A 19,697-nucleotide genomic window follows, 5' to 3' on the forward strand; every position below is an offset into this window, starting at 1 on the left:
AGAGTGTGATTTGTGTTTTGCATTAGTCTGCTGTTTATCTCAGCAGGGGCCTTCTATCCTGTCAAGCACTAATAAACTGTGATAAATTTTGGCTTATCCTATTATTATGAGTCATAGAAAGAAGCAATGTCAAGACTACCCATCAAAGACAATGCAACAGCTCATGAGTATGGGACCTCATAAGTCCCATCTTTATCTGTTACCTACTATAGAATCAGAAAAAGACTTCAGGAGCAGACCTTTTGCTTTGTCAGTTCTGTTGAAAGACTGAACTCGTTCTGCTTGAATATGCAGGCCCGTTTATCTTAAAAATAGTTTGGCTCTGTACTGAACCTCTTTTAAAAATCTGCTTCTCTAACAGTCTTTATATAAAGCTATTCATCTGCACCTGAGGATGCTTTCTGTCCAAATGTTAATGAGCATCTACTTCCCTGTTCCCCTCATTACCCCCTCTCTTTTTCCCCCTTCACTGTCTTTTCAATCAGCCACTTGTTGCTTGGCGATTGCTATAGGTGATCAAAGCACATGCATTTCAAACTGTATCTTTAAAACCCCAAATTCTGTAGAGAATACACATTTTTGTCAGGTGTGGAAGAGCCAATTTATCACAGGATCTCTGTGTCTTACTTTAGTGCTTAAAAGTCACTTGTACTTCTTTTATGAACACACACACACACACACACACACACGCATACACACCCTCATAGAATGAAATATTGAACTAGATGCTAAACCTGTCTCTTTCTGTTCTTGTGAAACTTGGGAAATGATCTTAATTCCACCTCACTCTTCAAAGGAGCATTTTATTCAGTATTTCAAATGTTATAACCAGCCAGTTCCAAATGCAGGACCTCTGCATCTAAATTCTAAAATGCTAATCTTAGCTGGTGACAGGATGTACAGATACAGAGCTTTGCTAAATACATTTTACTCACCCAAGGGTCTCAAAGTTCCATAGCAAAGTTTGAAGAATTACATTTTTGGTGACTTGCAGATCATCTTTTTGGGAAATGTGCCTGTACATGTATGGTGGTCAGGATGGTGACATCTTTGAGGTTGTGGATGGACTGTAGATTCCCTAAGAAGTCAATTGTATCTCTTATTAGCTTGGGGGTGTTGAATGCATACGGTTTGAGGACATACACAGATACTCCAACAGAAATAGTATCAATTCTTGATACACTGGACTGTACAATGTTATTCAGTCTGTGTACAGATATAGACAATCCAAATCTAGATTATAGGTATTCCAAATCTATTGCTGGCTAGCTCAGAGCCTTGTATAGGAAGGCAGCAGGATCAAAAACAGAATGGGAGACTGAACATAGCACTAAAATCTCTGGCTCCCACTAGGAGAAGGTTTGTATATTTTCCCCTTTAAATCTGTTTCAATGTAGCTGAGAGAATGCAGGGAAGGTTTTTGAAGTAGAAAATGTTGCCAGTCATTTGTATAATAGGATTGAGAGATACATGCCAATCAACCCAAGTCAGAGATGGAATCTCTGACTTGAGTTTGCAGCATGTATTTTTAAATTTCATTTTGACAAAGGAACCAGGTATGCATATCTGTCCATGATATTCAGATTTTTAAAATGTTTTTGCTGCACCCTGATGAAGGCTTGCACAGAGTTGAAAGCTAGCTTGTGTTTTGATTTTTTTAAGCAGTCTAACCAACGTATCACCCTTCCTTGCCTTCAGATTCTAAACAGACAAGTATCTGATTATTTACTTGTTGGCTTCTTTCTTCAGGATTTGATGCTTAGAGTAGCAGTAACTTATCTGTGAAATGTTCCTCAAGGTTTTGCTTCTTCTTGGAGGAGTCCAGAATTGATTCTTAGGAATCTAATGGCAGAGATGCTTCCCAGTGCTGAATAGGTGAGGTGCAAGTTTTAGTTTGGGAAGCTTTATTTGGAAAGGAACCTTCTGCAAGTTGTATCTAATTCCTCTTCAGAGTTTCTGCTTCTAGGCAGCCCTATAGTCAAAAGACCTTGAGGTCTTGACAAATTTCATTTTGTGTGTATGCGCGCACATGCGCACACAGGCACACAGGTGCATGAGCATACATACTATTTGGGTAGCTTTATATGTGGAAATAACATTGGATTTTTTAAAGAAATGAAAATTATTAAATAAATGCAGGCAGAAAGTATTGCATTGTAGCAGATGTGGAATTTTCTAAGCCAGATTACCCTTTAAAGTCCAAATCAAACAGCAACTGAATTTACTCATACTGGTCATTCATTTCCTTAGATCAAACCATTTATCTAGCATGCAGAAAAATATGATAGAGACAGGTTCATGGTTTGCTTTATTCTGGTATTTCCAAAAGACATTGAAATGTAGTCTTAAAGAAAGCCCTGGGCCTTCTCTTTAGTTGAGAGAAGACTATAGCACATGTGTGGACAAATCCGGCAGGTGCAGAGGCTGCGCCGGTGTTATTTTCAATAGTGGGATGTAGTTCACTGATTTTATAAGACCTGAAATGACTCCAAGGTTACATTTTAAAAAATGAAATTTTAGATGCCCATGGCAAGAAACATTAAATGGGAGAACTGTGCCCCTTAGGCTTCTGGGATCATTTTCAGTTGTTTTATTTTCCAGATATGTTGTGGATGAAAGGCTTTTAGCTCCCATGAGGGAGGCTTCAGCCTTGAAGAATCACCTGGTGGTTCAATGGTATCTGGTTACTCCTCTGCGGATGTAAAATACCTTGTATTCCCAAAAATCAGGTGTAACTGAGAAATATATTTCTTCAATTTTTCAAGGAGATTTGTAGCTAGTGTTGAAGCACAGGTGAGGAGGGTTATATGTATGCCATTTTTGCTCATTATCAGATACTCTTGCAGTTTAAATGTGCAGTTCTCTGTAAACGTATTTGGTAATAAAACTTACAGGAATGTATATAGTGTTGAGAAGAAAGTTGTCAACCTTTGATTGATTGATTGATTGATTGATTGATTGATTGATTGATTGATTGATTGATTGATTGACTGATTCATTCATTCAAAGATACATTCCTGTTTCTGATTTCTAGCAGGCAAACTTAATGATGTGTTCATAGAAATTGTGAAGACTGCTGTCATGCTATACTGGATCCAGTTTAAAGATGAAAAACATTCTTATTTGGCTTCTATATGCCACATGACCATGGCCCAGGATTGCAAGGATGTTGCTAAAAGAGCCAGATGACTTCATCAGGTTCAGATGAGTCACTCATTGTCTTTCCTTTTCCAGGCAATGAGACACACAGCAGTTGGAATTCAGGCATAACCTTTGCAGTTTGCTCCATTTTTCCAGTCATGGAAGATTTCCAAATACATTAACTATGGTCTTAGTAGATGTGGTGCTTATTTCAATGCAAATGTGTTACCAATATGCAAGTGACGGGCCATGCAGATGCGGTCTTTGGGAGATTTGGGTATCCTGAAGGAACCAAAGCAAAACCAGACCAAAAGATTGCATTCATTTTTGTTAGTACAGTGGACCCTTGACTTACAGATGGCTTGACTTACAGACTTTTTGAGTTACAGACTTCTCTGGCCGCAAAATTTAGGTTTGACCTGCAGACTGAGATTTGACTTACAGACCAGAAAAAACCCAAAATGGAACAAAAACGGCCTGTTACGGGATTAATCGGTTTTCAATGCACTGTAGGTCAATGGAGACTTGACTTACAGACTTTTTGACTTGAGAACCGCCTTCCAATACGGATTAAGTTCTTAAGTCAAGACCCCACTGTATCTGATTGAAGGGAGTACTTGTGAGTTTTTCATCCTTCATGTCCCCAAATAATTTGACCTTGAGTTATATGGGAGAGGGCCACCGTTTGCTTTTCTCCCCCAGACTGTAATAAGCCTTGGGTAGCCCTTTGCAAAATATATACAGCTACAAGCTATTTTTATTTAATGTATACATTAAAAACACACACCAGTATATGGAGTATATTATCTTAATTGTTCTCCTCTTTCTGGAGCAATGCTGCCATTTCCGCACTATGTGAGGACCTAATATATGTGAAATGGGCAACATTAAGAAAAGAGTACCAATGATATAAAATCCCCCCCCCCCCCAAATAATGGCTCAGGAAAGACCTTCTTCTGCACTAATACAGATTGGTGTATGTTCTGAAAATAAAGTGTTAATTGGCTGTATAGATTCCATAGAGACAGAGAAATACCAGTCAGCATTTTGAACTGCCATAGGTCAACAGAACATTGGGATGTTTTTTGTTAGTTATATTTAAATATTTGACAGCTGAATAATGATTTTTTTTGGTTCATTCCTTCATTTATTTTCAGTCTGTTAATATGAAGATGCTAGCATGCTGATGATGATAGTTAGCATAATGCTTTCTAGAGATCCTGAAAGAGAATGTATTGAAAGTTCACAATGTATAGTAATATATTATTTTCCCCCTTTACATCTGGCTGCAGTAAATGCTGAATAGAAAATAGAAAAGTGTCCAAGTGAAAACACTGGGAAAGGATTTATCTCACTAGGGAAGAAGCTAATCTTTTTTTCTCCAATTTTTTATTTAAAACTTTATGAGTTTAATTTCTTAGATAAGACTTTGGCACCTTATGCAAAACTGAATACAAAGTAGCAAAACCCAGTGGGTGGAGACAACATTAGTCAGAACTTGCATAAGAACAAGTGTTATCACTGGTTATAAATATTTTTCTTGATGAACTGATGTGATAAAAATAGTTTTTTTCCCCTCATAGATGTGCGCTGTCTTCAGACAAATGTGTAAATACAGAACGAATTCAGGCTATTTGTGTGCTATTAAAGCAGCTGTGGCAAGTAGGCCCTGGCTGCCTCTGTTGCAAAGCTGCAGAATTGTCGCTCCCTCACTTTCCATTTAGCATTTATGGGACATTTAATGCAAATATTAAAAAAAGTTACCATGCATGAGGAAAGAGAAATTGAAATTAATAAACAGTGCTGTTCTCTGGAGATGCCGGCCACAGAGACTGGCGAAACGTCAGGAAGAACAAACTTCAGAACATGGCCAAAGAGCCCGAAAAACCCACAACAACCAGTATTAATCATCATTAGAGATGGGCACGAATTAAAAAAAATGTATCACCAAATTTGTTCAGAAGTGGCTAATTCTTCAATTCATATTCATATAAATCAATGCCTCTGATGAATACAAATCAATGGCTTTTTAGTGATTTTTGATTTATCAATTTATTTGACTATAGAACAGACCCCCCCCCCAGCACCTAGACACATCCAAATTGCTGGGAAGCTTCCTCTGACTCTCCTCTACAATCCCTCCAAGTTGAAGATTGAGTTTGCCCAAGCCAGCTGGTAAAGGGCACTTTCCGGGGGAGGGGGGCGGACTTTGTGGTTATATAACTTGGATACCTGAAACCCAGTCTTCACCAAACAGTCAGTAAAAGCTTCTCTGTGATTTTGGTGGAGGAACTTTCCTGAGGAGCCCTCCTTGTGTATATTTATGATCAAAATCAAAACAAATCACAATTTTTATGGTTCATGCCTGTCTCTGTCATCATCATCATCATCATCATCATCATCATCATCATCATCATCATCATCATCATCATCATCATAGAACTGCAGAGCAGAAATGGACCCTATGGATCATTAAGTTCAGCTTCTGTCTTAGCACAGTAGAGAATCAAACTCCAGCTCATAAGTGTTTATGGTTTTCCATTTGCAGTAATGGGATTTTTCATCAAGATCTTGAAACATACAAATACTGGAGTGGACAAGGATAGTATGGCCCTTCTTAGTTTGTCCTTCATCTGGGCCAAGACCATATTTATGGGCTTAGTGCCCATGTCTAGTCTTACTTATAATGTTTTGAAAAGCTTACTTTAGATGTACAAATATCTAGAATGATAGAATTATTAGTCATAATCATGTTTAAAGTGCCGGGTGTGAATTTATGGAAACTGATAGAACTGATTCAAGTAATGTATAGCAACCTTTCTATAATAATCAATTTATTTAAGGGACTACTGTCTTGTGAACTAACATTATAAAGTTACCATTGAAATGTCACTGAAATCAAAATTTGAAGCAATTTTTTTTGGTTTCTCAGTTGATTCTTTGGACAAGAGGCTAATGATTGGATAGAATAAAGAGAAACTTAATGGCTTACAATTGGTGATAATGTCAGGCAAGGATGTATTTTATCTCCTCATCTGTTTAAATCAAGAGCATATCATATGAAAAGCTAGGTTAGATTCAGACAAAGGAGGAGTGAAAATTGGAGAAAGAAATATCCATAATGTAAGATATGCAGATGACACCGTATTACTGGTAGAAAGCAGCAATGACTTGAAATGACTGCTGAGGTAGGTTTAAAAAAGAAGAAGAAGAAAAAACACAGTTATGGTTGAACTGTTAGAAGAGAAAAATGATGCCTACATAAAAATTACATAGTTTGTTGATTTTATTTCTTTAATGAAGAAATCAACATTATGTGACACTTCTTATAACTTGATTCCAGCATCAATCCAACTGGAGACTGCAACCAAGGAATCAGAAGATTTGGATTTGGAAAAGCAGCAATGAAAGAGCAGAAATAGGCTCTTAAGTGTAAGGATGATTGATCCATGGTACATTCTAGTGAAATATCAGGCTTAATTTGATCTAAAACCCAATATTTGCTTTTTTTTTTTTGCGATCTATTGAATCTCTAACACTCTTTTGGAGCAGCACATGTCATACGAATTATTTTTTTCCCCACAACAACTTTTTGAATTCTCCAGCTTTCAAATCTGTGTCTGGTAATCAAAATAAAATAGTATGGATAATTTTGTCCTCTGCTTTAGCAACACAATGGATCTGGGTATAGAAATTACTTAACAGTTCTGATTTCTTCACTGTCAGCATTAAAGATGTGTAATTCTTTATTATATTTATCTTCCTAATGTTCATGGGTAATCTTGCTCTTGCACTTCTTTTATATTTAGCTGTAGTTGTTTCAAGTAATTCAATTTTTCTGTCAGCACTGTTGCAGAAAATAAAGATAAAGCATTTAAAGAGATAAAGAGTTACCATCATAAAACATCTTTAGCATGCCATGATAGAGAAACAATGAATATTTTTCACTAGATAATTAATTAATAACAACACCACATAATTGTGATGTGTCTGAAGAGTAGTTCTTTTTAATGTTGCAATTTTAATTGGTTTGTTATAGATTTTAATTGAAATTTTATTTTTACTTTATTTTATTATTGTAATTTGGCTTGACAGCCAAGTTTGGTGGAGAGGAAGGATATAATATTTTTAGGCAATAAAATATTTTTAAAAATTAAAAGTAATCAAAGTGTTAACTGAGCATTAGGAAGAATCCTTCAAACTCCTAATGACAGAGAACAATTTTTTAAAAATTAATAGAACTTTTATTCAAATTTGCATGCAAATAGTAAAATAACATACACATTCAAGAGGATGAGGAAATTTCATGTTTCATAATGTGATTTGTTTCTCTCCAGTTATTTATAAATGTTGAACAAATACTGATTTCAGCATTCTTTTCTTTTTTGAATTAAAATATATAGTTTTAAAAAATCACTCCTTTCTCTCTTCACCCATTTAAGCTTATGCTGGGACAACCTCAGGATGTGTCTGAGGTTTTGAGACTGGAGCAGTCTGAATCCACAGCTAAGACTGCAATGCTTAGGTAGTTGTGAAAAGGTAAAGGTAAAGGTTCCCCTTGATAATTTTTCTCCAGTCATGTTCGACTCTAGGGGGCAGTGCTCATCCCCGTTTCCAAGCCATAGAGCCAGCGTTTTGTCTGAAGACAATCTTCCGTGGTCACATGACCAGTGCGACTTAGACACGGAACGCTGTTACCTTCCCACTGAGGTAGTCCCTATTGATCTACTTGCATTTACATGCTTTCGAACTGCTAGGTTGGCGGGAGCTGGGACAAGTGATGGGTGCTCACTCCGTCGCGTGGATTCGATCTTACGACTGCTGGTCTTCTGACCTGCAGCACAGGCTTCTGCGGTTTAGCCCATAGCGCCACCACATCCCGGTAGTTTTGTAGTTCATTGTAAATAAGGCTACAGTCACAGTACAAAAATGATCCCTTTTCCCCCCCTTGCATCTTCTGCTTCCTGTGTAGTCATGTGTTGTGGTCACCTGGCATATTTCCTGTGATAGTGGTTCATACCTTTTAAACCATTCTGCCTTTTAAAGGGTAAATGAGATCTGGTACATTCGTCTACACACCTCAAGCAGGACATATCTCCTTCCTCATTTTTTTAAAATTTTCTCTGCCCTCTTCACTTTGTTTTTTTTTTTTTAAACCTAGTGTACATAAACCACTGTGTTGGCAAAATGCCCTTGCTGGCCCTTCACAGCACCCTGCCACCAAGTCAGTGAGGAGCAATGTGGAAGCTTTCCTCTTCCTTCTTTTTTTGCCAGTCCATTGGCAGTGCTCCTGGTGTTCTTCCAGCTCTGTCTCCTTCATGCTGCTTTGCTTCCTGTTCCGCCCCACACCCCTTGTCAATCCCCGTGTTCTGTTGCGGCTGCTCAGAGGAGCCATGATTGGAAAAAGTTTGGGAACCACTGCTATAGGGAGACTGATGCTCATGCTTCTTTTTGGCCATTCCTGGAGGACTTTGTGGGGAGTGTCCTACTATTATACCTGACACCTCTACTTCTTGGATAGCCTTCAACCTCCTCCTTCAAATTCCTCCATCAACCCCCTTTCCCCTTTCCCTTTACAATCCCCAAGTACGTCAAGCCCTATTTGACAGAAGTATACCAACTTGCCAACATTACACTTTGAAAATTGTTTAAAAAAATTAAAAAGAGAAAAAGTCAGATGGCAGCTGTTGGAAGATGTGGACTTGCATGTCCCCAATATATAGGAAATAAATCAGTTCAGGAGTAGACATTCCATGGAATGCAGGTAGCCATGTGTGATGAAACGCGGAACAAAAAAGTAGTAACTTCCTGGTGAGCCGGAATTGATGCAGAGATAGCTTGGGGGGGGGGGGGAGACAAAAGAATCACTAACGGCTGTACATAATCTGAACCCAAAAAAGAGACTCAAAATTCATGAGGAGTAACTAGTAACTCAGAAACATTATGCTGTGTGACCACAGCCTAAGATAGATGAGTACACTGGAAGCTTTTTCTAGCTCAGCTGTGATACAATGTCTGTGAAAAGCTTATGCAAGGCTTTTATGCAAAGGTACTTACAAGGTGAAGAAGAACATGCACAAAAAAGAAGCTTGTGACAATGTTCTGGTGGTAAATCTGAAGGTATTCAAGGCACTTCTTGATTCTCTTCCTCCCTATTATGTAGAATAGGGATGTATTTAGTAGAATACATGGTAAAGGTTTCATATTGCTGAGTGTCTTTGGAAGATCAATTATTATGTTTTTGGGGTTTTTTAAATCTCAGGATCACATACATGAAATGTTACTTTCCTCTAAATGTGAGAGGCCTACGTGCTGGCAAAGAGAAATCTGGCATGAAGTAGTACACTGTGGTTTGCTTTTAAGATAAGGAAGCAGAATCTCAAAATTGCATAAACTAGTAAGACAGACTAATTGCTTAGAGACAGCTTGCATGACCAGATTATTGCAGTGTGCCTGTTCTTTTCACATCAGCCTTTTTTAAACAAACAGGAATCATACCAGGGTATCAGTATCAATAGGAGTAAGAAACATAAGATCCGTCTACTGATTCTGCCATTCTGTCCCCATCACTCATCAGCCAATTGCCTCAGGAAACTCATAGATCATGATAATTATGGCTGTTGCTTGACACCAGCATCTGGTATTCAGATGTATTCCAGATTCAATTTAGTTATTGCAGTGCTCAAGCCTCCCTAAGGAGCATTTAGCACTCGGTCAGAGAGTTCAACAGGCCACTTACCTACCACCTTTGTGCTAAGGCAAGTCCTAAGACCTTAGCAGTGTGTAGCATAAGCTTAAAAGAACACTTTACTTTTACCCAGTACTTTGCAAGTACAGACACATGGGCTTTGTGATTCCTTAGAACTCACAACAGCTCAGTTAAGTAGGACTCTTAAAGATAGCTAGTCTAGGGCCCTCTCCGTCTCCTGGATTTATCCAGACTCTGCTATTCAAGAGACCAGTCCTTTTGTAAGAGTTTTTATAATTAATTTTTATTTTAAAAATAGAGTTTCATAGAATCAGTTTATATTGCTCAAGCTTTAGCATAAAGAACATATTCAAAGATTATTACGGTTAAATAAAATCACTAATCCCCATTAAAATAATAAACACTACTAAACTGGGTGTCATGAGTTCAGCCAAAGAAGATCTGAAATCTGAGGGGTTAATTACAGCTGAGGAAAATGCTGGGCAATTAGAAGCACAGACAACTGAATCACCACTAGATTCTCCTCTCCCAGTAGCCAGAGTGAGAGCTAAGCTTTGGCAAAGACTCATGACACAAAGGTCAAAGGATCACATGAATGCTTCCCACAGGAATATCAGGTCAACCAGTCCTGAGTTTTAACAGGATGGAAGGCTTCTGATGACTGTTTTTGCTATATAATCTGCACCTAGAAGGCTTGGAAGCTTGTGGAAGCAACAAGTCTCCAATACTGTTCAATATCTATATGAGGCTGCTGGATGGGGTCATTGGGGGGGTGGAGCATCGTGCCATCAGTATGCTGATAACACGCAGCTCTACATCTCCTTTTTCCCTACTTCAGTGGGTGCTGTTCCATCCCTTCAGCGCTGCCTGGAAACTGTACTGAAATGGATGCAGTTGAATGGGTTGAGGCTGAACCCGGACAAGATGGAGGTCTTGAGGGTGGGTGGTCCCTCCATTAGCGGTTTGGGTGACTTCCTTTCTTTTGGGGGGATGACCCTCACTGCGAAGAGTGAGGTTCGCAGCTTGGGGATACATCTGGACCCAGCGCTTACCATGGAAACCCAGGTGACGTCCGTGGCCTGTTCCACCTATTTTCATCTATGGCGGATTGCCCATCTGTGACCATATCTTGATGGGGGAGCCCTCACTGCTCTTGTCCACATGCTCGTAATCTTGAGGTTAGACCATTGTAATGCACTGTACGTGGGGCTGCCTTTGAGATTGATGCCGAAACTTCAAATGGTGCAAAGTGCGGCAGCCAGGCTTCTTAGTGGGGTGAGAAAATATCAGCACATCTCCCCCACCCTGGCCGCTCTGCACTGGTTGCCCATTCGTTTCCGCATTGATTTCAAAGTATTAATGATGATGTATAAAGTCCTAAATGATTTGGGATATTGATACCTGGCAGATCACCTTCTCCCACTCAGGTCTATCCGAATCACTCGACAAAACCAGCGGGGACAGCTGAGGGGCCTAACGCTGAGAGAGGCCCAGAAGGAAAGAACAAGAAACCGGGCCTCCCAACAGAAATCCATCTGGCTCCCTCACTGGGCGTTTTCAAAAGCCATTTAAAACCCTGGCTCTTTAGGCAGGCCTTCCCTCCAGTCAATTAACTGATTTTCTGTTTCTTTAATTATTCCATCTTGACAATGTATATAGAAATAAGTTTGTAGGATTTTATTATGTATGTTATAACATTGTGTTTTATTATTCATGTAAGCCGCCCCAAGTAGACTTTGTCTATAAGGGCGGGTATAAGTCCAATAAAAGTAAAGTAAAGTCAACACTCTAGCTCGCATCCACGGTCCTGCTTATCTTGGACCTTGTTCTCTGGACCCTTGGATTTGGACTCTGACTTATGACTAGTTTGTGTTTTGGCTTTGGCATTTTGGTATCTGCTTTGCATTTTCTGGACTTCTGATATTGGACTGGCTTATTGGACTTTTGCCTGTTGAAACCCCCTGGGAATGTGACACTGGGCTAAGGTGGGCTAGCCCCACCTTCTTTCTCTTCACTTAGATTCTCTCTCCTTCAAGCCACATACTCAAACCATCAAGTTATTTCTCTTTCCCATCATTATGGAATCGAACTCCAAAAGAGTATTTCTTTAACATAACCCACCATCCATTTTCTACATTCTCTAACTCCTCCCTTCTTCTTGACACTTCATGGCTGTTAACCAATTAGTCTCAAAGGGCTATAACATCTTCCTCCTCCCTCAGTTCCCATGAAAGTCCAGGTGTTTTATCTCCTCTCCAATTAGCTTGGAATGTTGAATCTTTCACGGGCTCCTCGGTTCAGTCTTCAATTTTATCTCGAACCATGCTGTACTGATCTTCAGAAAAACACTCTCATAGGACTTAGAAAAACACATTCCAATGTCTCTCAAATCATTTTCTCATAGAACCTGTCTGACTGCATCTTACATTTCTCTGACTACATATCCCACCCTGCTTCAACTCTATGACAGTTATCATCTTAAATATTATGTATTCATAACCCATCCACAAGACATTTCCCTTATAGACCTTAAAGCAGTGCAAAATAGTGAGAGGAAAAAAACTTAGAGCCTTTTCAGCTCCAACTGGGCTGCCTTTTTCCTCATCACAGGGCCTTCTATCAGAAACCACCACATGGGAAAAGACAGTCAAGCAAGGCTGACAGTCTTTTCAGGACAGGATAAGGGCAACAGTAAGAAGTAAACTGGGAACCATGGCCATGGGCAGAGATGGGTACAAAGTACTTTATGCTGCTTTGTCATAAGTTGTCTGTGCGGTGGCACAGTTGCCATGTGTTCCCTTTCCCCTCCCTTTCACCAGCTCACCCATTGACTTGCTGGTGTGTGGTAATATTTCATTCCCCATCATGTGATCTTCCAGTCCTGGCAGGAGCCCAGACTTCCCTTCTCTGCCTCCTCCAGCAGATGGCCATTCAGATGATGAGGTGGGGCAGGGTTTCCTGCAGCACTACCTTTGAGTGGCCAGCTGCTGGAGGAGGTGGAGAAGGGAAATCTAGGCTCCTGCGCAGACTGGAAAATTGTACAATGGGGACAGACAGTACAGCATGTCCTGGCAGGTCAATGGGTGAGCTGGTGGGAGGGAGGGGGAAGGGAACATGCAGCACTTGTGCTGTCACACAGATGACATATGACAAAGGAGCACAGTTATGGGTCAAACTAGCAGAAAGGGACAAGTGTAAAGAAGGATCAAATGAGGAGCAATCCAGCAGTTCACATGAAAGAATAAAAACACACACCACATGTGACTTCATTACTCCAACACAGCTTAATGGAACATACAACCCTTCTATTCAGGAGGACTCTGTGGCTGCCCTGCATAGGTGGATGGAGCTGTTCCAGAGACCGTATCCAGTGTTCACCCTAGGGTTCAGTGATTCACATTCACAGCAAATCCTGGCCCAGGAAAAGAAGGAATCACAACCTGTGCTCTATTTAGCTTGTCTTTTTTCTCATCCTCTTCCCCACCATTTTTCTTCAAGTGATATAAAAAATAATATCCAGTATTTGTTTTTGCTCCAGTGTGGTTGGTTGTTTTGTTTTGAGTGAGTTGCTGTTTGTGTATTTCAATATTTTTGGAAACTTCTTTAGTAACTGTTGTTACATACAGCACTGATGTTACCTGTCTGTCATGGGTTTGGAGGGAAAGTTCCATCCTATGGGGAGTGGAAGGCGGGACATCAGGAGGAGGGGCTGTACTGTATAAATATGTGATGCCTGTGTGGTGAGTCACACACTAAGAGATACTGTGAGACACTGGGGTGTGACGAAGCAGCAGCTGGGAAGAAGAAGCTGTTGTGGGAGTCTGTGTGTCAGACAGGGTACTACTGTGTGTCAGAGTACCAACCTGATAGGTTCAGGTGTCTGTTGGTTAGCCAGAACTGATAGGTTCAGGGTCTGTGCTTCAAGTTAAGGGTTCTGGGTGAACCAAACTGTATGCTTGTATGAGTGAGAATAAGCCACGTTATTTTATCCTATTCACCTGATTGTTTATTTTTTCCCTGTGTGTATTTAAATAAACCTTATTCTTTTTATTGTTTAAAAATCCATCCCTGGTCTGTGTGACTTCTTAAAGGGAATGGTTGGTGGCAGCTTAGTGTAACTGTGTGACATATCCCAGTAGGTCTGGGTTTGTCACATTGTTTGGTGTCCAGCGTGTGGGATACGACTGGTCCAGTTGTCCAGTGGTCCAGCAAAGCCTTGGCAAGTGTGCCCAGAGCAAGGGGGGTCTAGTCAGGGACAGTCTGAGGCGCGTAGGTAATCTTCTAGGTGTACCTCACGGGGAGGTGCGCTAGTAGAAGAACGTGCCAACTGGGGAGACTTAGATTAAGGTGCTCTGAGGCAGCCTAGTTTTGGCGGGAAAAAGCTGAGGCAAAACTGCGTAGCAACAGCGAGCTAGCTTGCCAGCTGAGAGGCCCAGCAGAGGGGGGTAGGCTCTGACTCGATACTGTTGCAAGTTAGTGCTGAAGAACAGCAGCAATCTCTATAGGAAAGCTGGTTCTGAGGCAAAAAGGAAAAAAGTGGTCGTTTTATTTTGAGGCTTGACTTTTTGAAGCAGCCTGTTCTGAGGGGGGATTATGCCCTTGACTCGAAGCCAGATGGCCGAAATGAGTGAAGTGAAAGACCCCCAGATTGACCAAGGTTCTGAGGATGAATTTGGCTCAGTGCAAGGTGACAGCACAGGAGAGCAGAACCCAGAACTCAGAAAATTGCTCATAGCCCAACAGCATGAACTGAGGATGAGGCAATTTGAAGTGGAGGAAAGGGAAAGGGAAAGGCAAAGACAATTTGAATTGGCATTGGAGAGAGAGAAAATGGCGTTTGAATTAAGAAAACTGGAACTGATGAACCAGAACAATAATAATAATAGGGATTCTGAGGGAGGCCAATTGTCTAAAGCTGACCTGAAGAAATTCCCTGTGTACCACAAGGGAGATTGTCCTGAGGTGTTCTTTTCCTTAGTGGAAAGAGCGTTTGTGGACTTCTCAGTGAGGGAAACTGAGAAGATGACCATCATGCGATCTTTAATCAGTGGTAGCCTGGCTGAGGTCTATGCCGAGATGCCTGAGGAACTGATGAAAGATTTTGCAGAGTTTAAAAAACTGGTGTTTGCCAGACATGGGATAAATGCAGAGCAGCTGAGACAAAGATTCAGGTCCCTCACCAAGAAGCCAGAACAGACTTTTACCCAAGTGGGGGCCCAATTGGTGAGGCTGCTTGAGAAATGGCTATCGCAGGAAGGGACAGAGACCTATGAGCAGCTTAAAGACTTGATAGCACTGGAACAGTTCTATTCAGTCCTGCATGGGGAATTGAAATTCCAGGTGAGGGAAAGGAAACCGAAATCTGTGGCAGCAGCCGCAGAAATCGCAGATTTTATCTCCCAAATAAGAAAGCCCTTGGGTGAGGGGAAATCTGTAGGTAAACCCAAAGAAACCTACAGCAAGTACTCTCAGGGACCAGGGAAAAACCAGCAAGGGGGAGGGGCCCATGGTGAAGGGAAGCCCTCAGACATGAAACTAAGACCTCAGATTTTGGAGGGAAAACCAAAACAAGATGAGAGAGAATCAAAATACACCAGAAAATGTTATTTCTGTCAGGGAAAGGGTCATCTAATCTCAGAGTGTGAGATATTAAAGCAGCTAAAAGGAATGGTGCCTCAGGAGTCTAGTGGGACCAAGCCAAAAGCTGTGTTCTGTGTCCAGAAAGAGCAAGGCTCAGTGTCACTGAGGGAGCCTGTTGCCATGGCTACTCAGTCTGGAACAGCTACCTCTGCTGATCAGGCTGAGGAAAATGGTCCTCTTGTGGAGGTAAAGCGCTGCTTGCTGATAAAAACAGATTCTCAGTTGTTTGAGACAGCCGGGGTGGACGTAGGAATACTTGACCGTCAGTATAGGGGGCTGCGGGACACTTGTTCCCAGGTAACCCTGTGCCATCCAGATATTATTCCTAGGGAGTTTATAATCCCAAATGAGAGCATGAAGGTGGCAGGGATTGAGGGGCAGGTAATCTCTCTGCCAGTAGCAGAGGTACCTGTCAACTTTCAAGGCTGGAGGGGAGATTGGCGGCTAGCGATTTCATCGACTCTGCCAGCAGCCGTGCTCGTGGGAAATGACCTGGCTGAACATGTGAAACGGGTGCTAGTGATTACACGCTCACAAGCCACCACAGGGACAGTTCAGGGGGGTAATGATGAGCCAGAGACGGAAGCAGAGGGGAGTTCAGAAGCTGTGGTGGAAACCTTAACCACAGACAGCAGATTTGGACAGGAGCAAAAGGCAGACGCCACTCTCCAAAAGTGTTTTGAACAGGTGACTGACGCCCAGCTAACACCTGAAACCCCAGTGAGATTTCTGGAGAAAAAGGGGATTTTATATAGAGAAACCCTGAGGAATATCTCAAAAGGGGGAGATGGGATCAGAAGTCAGCTGGTGGTACCTGAAAAGTATCGCCCCATGATCTTACAAAGGGGTCACTCTGACATGTTTGCTGCACACTTAGGGGTGAAAGAGCCCCTTGATTTGATCAAACAAAATTGGGAGCAGATCACCCAGGATGACCCACAAGACGTTGTGACATACATAGACACCTTGATGAATGACCTAAAGAGAAATCTAGAGCTGGCAGCAGAAAACCTGCAAGCTCAGAAGGTCAGACAGAAAACATGGTATGACCACAAAGCTAGAGAGAGGCACTTTGACCCAGGGGAGGAAGTGCTTTGGCTTAGGCCCTGCAGAGAGAATAAACTGCAGCTCAAATGGGCAGGACCATATAGGGTCATTTCCAAGATGTCAGACCTGAACTACCTAATAGAGCAGGAGGAGAACCAAGCAAGGAGGGTGGTTCATGTGAATGCCCTAAAACCCTACTACAGAGGGGAACAGAGGGTTTTATTCGCGATAAAAGCAACTGAGAGTGAGGAAGCGGAATTACCCTTCTGGGAGGGTAGAGGGGAAGTAAAATACAACCCAGAGGAGGTAAAGATCAGTCCTGCACTCACCCAAGACCAGCAGCAAGAACTAAAAATGCTGCTTAGTAAATATCAACAGGTGTTTTCCAACAAGCCGGGGATAGTGAAGGGAGTGATGCATCGGATCCACACAGGGGATGCACCCCCGCAGGCAGTATCCCCATACCGAGTAACGGGACCCTATAGGGACAAGGTGCGGAAGGAGCTGGACGAGATGCTGAGGGAGAACATAATCGTCCCCTCTTCTAGTCCTTGGTCCTCTCCGATAGTCCTTGTGGACAAGCCTGATGGGAGCATTAGGTTTTGTGTCGATTACAGGAAATTAAACCGTGTAACCACTCCTGATGCCTACCCAATGCCCAGGCTAGACAACCTGATTGAAACCATAGGGGGTTGTCGGTTCATCTCATCATTGGACCTGGTAAAGGGATATTGGCAATTAAGAATTGATCCCAGGGATCAAGAAAAAACTGCCTTTTGCAGCCCTTTTGGTCTCTATGAGTTTCGAGTCCTGAGCTTTGGTCTCAGAAATGCACCAGCCACATTCCAAAGGCTGATGGACCAGACCTTGGCAGGGCTCAGTGACTTTACAGTGGCCTACATTGACGACATAGGGATCTTCAGTAATACCTGGGAAGATCACCTGATACACCTGGAGTTAGTGCTGCAGAGGTTAAGTGCAGCAGGGCTAACAGTAAAGGCCAGCAAGTGTCAGCTGGGTAGCCCAGAAATAAAATACTTGGGTCACATGGTAGGGGGAGGAATGATAAAACCCCTGGAGGCCAAAATAGAAGCTGTTCGTGATTGGCCTAGACCCAACACCAAGAAAAAAGTCAAATCATTTCTTGGGTTGGTGGGCTACTACAGAAAGTTCATCCCGAGGTTTAGCGAGATTGCGGCTCCGCTGACCGATCTGACGAGGAAGACGGCTGATGACCGCATCCCGTGGACCAGCGACTGTGAGGCGGCGTTCCAGAGGTTGAAGGAGGCGTTAATCAACTATCCTGTCCTGCGTGCTCCAGACTTCGACCGGGAGTTCATCATCTACACCGATGCGTCTAACAGCGGGGTAGGAGCAGTTCTGTGCCAAGAGGATGAGAATGGTGACCAGCATCCAGTGTCCTACCTGAGTAGGAAACTTCAAAAAGGTGAGAGACATTTGGCAACCGTGGAGAAGGAGTGTTTGGCCATAGTCTACGCGATCCAGAAGGCCAAGCCTTACATCTGGGGAAGACATTTTATTCTGTGTACTGACCATTCACCATTGCAATGGTTAAAGACAATGAAAACCCACAATAGCAAGCTTATGAGGTGGGCTTTAAACCTACAGGACTATGACTTTGAAGTGAAGGTGGTCAGAGGGTCAGTGAACTGTGTTGCTGACGCCTTATCAAGAAGACCTGAAGAATGAAGACGGCGAAAGAACATGGACTATGTGTATATAATGATGACAAAAAGTTAAATGTACCTGGTTTTGAATTTGGTTTGTATGAATAAAGGTAAATTGATGTAATGTTAATGGTAAATGTTTAAATGCCTATTTGCTATGGTTTAACTTAGAATGTAAGTATCAGGAAGTATAATATGGTATGTATAACTGTTTTTGTGTATTTTATTCAGGTTGTTTTTTGGTGAAAAGCACCTTAGCTTTCCCCCTACAAAACAACTTATAAAGAGGGGAGGTGTTACATACAGCACTGATGTTACCTGTCTGTCATGGGTTTGGAGGGAAAGTTCCATCCTATGGGGAGTGGAAGGCGGGACATCAGGAGGAGGGGCTGTACTGTATAAATATGTGATGCCTGTGTGGTGAGTCACACACTAAGAGATACTGTGAGACACTGGGGTGTGACGAAGCAGCAGCTGGGAAGAAGAAGCTGTTGTGGGAGTCTGTGTGTCAGACAGGGTACTACTGTGTGTCAGAGTACCAACCTGATAGGTTCAGGTGTCTGTTGGTTAGCCAGAACTGATAGGTTCAGGGTCTGTGCTTCAAGTTAAGGGTTCTGGGTGAACCAAACTGTATGCTTGTATGAGTGAGAATAAGCCACGTTATTTTATCCTATTCACCTGATTGTTTATTTTTTCCCTGTGTGTATTTAAATAAACCTTATTCTTTTTATTGTTTAAAAATCCATCCCTGGTCTGTGTGACTTCTTAAAGGGAATGGTTGGTGGCAGCTTAGTGTAACTGTGTGACATATCCCAGTAGGTCTGGGTTTGTCACAACTGTTTCAGGCATGACTATATACTGTACGTGCCAAGTTCTGGACACTCCACTTTAAGAAGGATGCTAACAAATTGGAACAAAATCAGAGGAGGGCAAGAAGGATGATCAGGGGGATGGAAACCAAGCCTTATGAGGAAGGACTGAAAGAATTGGGCATATTTAGCCTTGAGAAAAGAAGACTAAGGGGTTATATGATAGCACTTTTCAAATATTTGAAAGGCTGTCATACAGAGCAGGGGCAAGATCTGTTCTCGATCATCTCAGAGTGCAGGACAGACAACAATGGGCTCAAGTTAAATGAAATCAGATTTCGGTTGAATATCAGGAAAAACGTCCTAACAGAGTAGTGTGACAGTGGAACCAGTTACCTCAGGAGTTGGTGAGTGCTCCAACACTGGAGGCATTCAAGAAAAACTTAGATAATCACTTGGCAGACATGCTTTGACTGTATTCCTGCATTGATCAGGGGGTTGGACTTGATGGCCTTGTAAGCCCCTTCCAACTTCACTTTACTATGATCTTCTCTGATTCCAAGTAAATAAATAAATAATACTTAATTGAATTATTAAGTATTATGCATTTATTTACTTAGCACATAGATAGTTATGGCTTAAACAATTACTAAAGAAGTTTCC

General features: G+C 41.7%; 2 protein-coding genes across 6 annotated transcripts in view; both read left to right on the forward strand.

The window, feature by feature from the left end:
* Positions 1 to 19,697, forward strand: part of RP1 (RP1 axonemal microtubule associated) — a 276,632-nt gene that overhangs the window by 6,737 nt on the left and 250,198 nt on the right. The gene's annotated exons all lie outside the window — the stretch shown is intronic.
* The window catches only part of LOC144589330 (uncharacterized), a 146,300-nt gene continuing 140,064 nt past the window's right edge, over positions 13,462 to 19,697 (forward strand). Inside the window, exon 1 of one of the 2 annotated variants that reach the window (XR_013545395.1) lies at positions 13,462 to 19,044. The gene's annotated coding sequence lies outside the window, so the exon portion shown is untranslated. The remainder of the gene's footprint in view (positions 19,045 to 19,697) is intronic. The other variant, XM_078393750.1, reaches the window with a different exon arrangement.

Source organism: Pogona vitticeps, chromosome 4 (assembly GCF_051106095.1).
Source record: "Pogona vitticeps strain Pit_001003342236 chromosome 4, PviZW2.1, whole genome shotgun sequence".
NCBI lineage: Eukaryota > Metazoa > Chordata > Lepidosauria > Squamata > Agamidae > Pogona > Pogona vitticeps.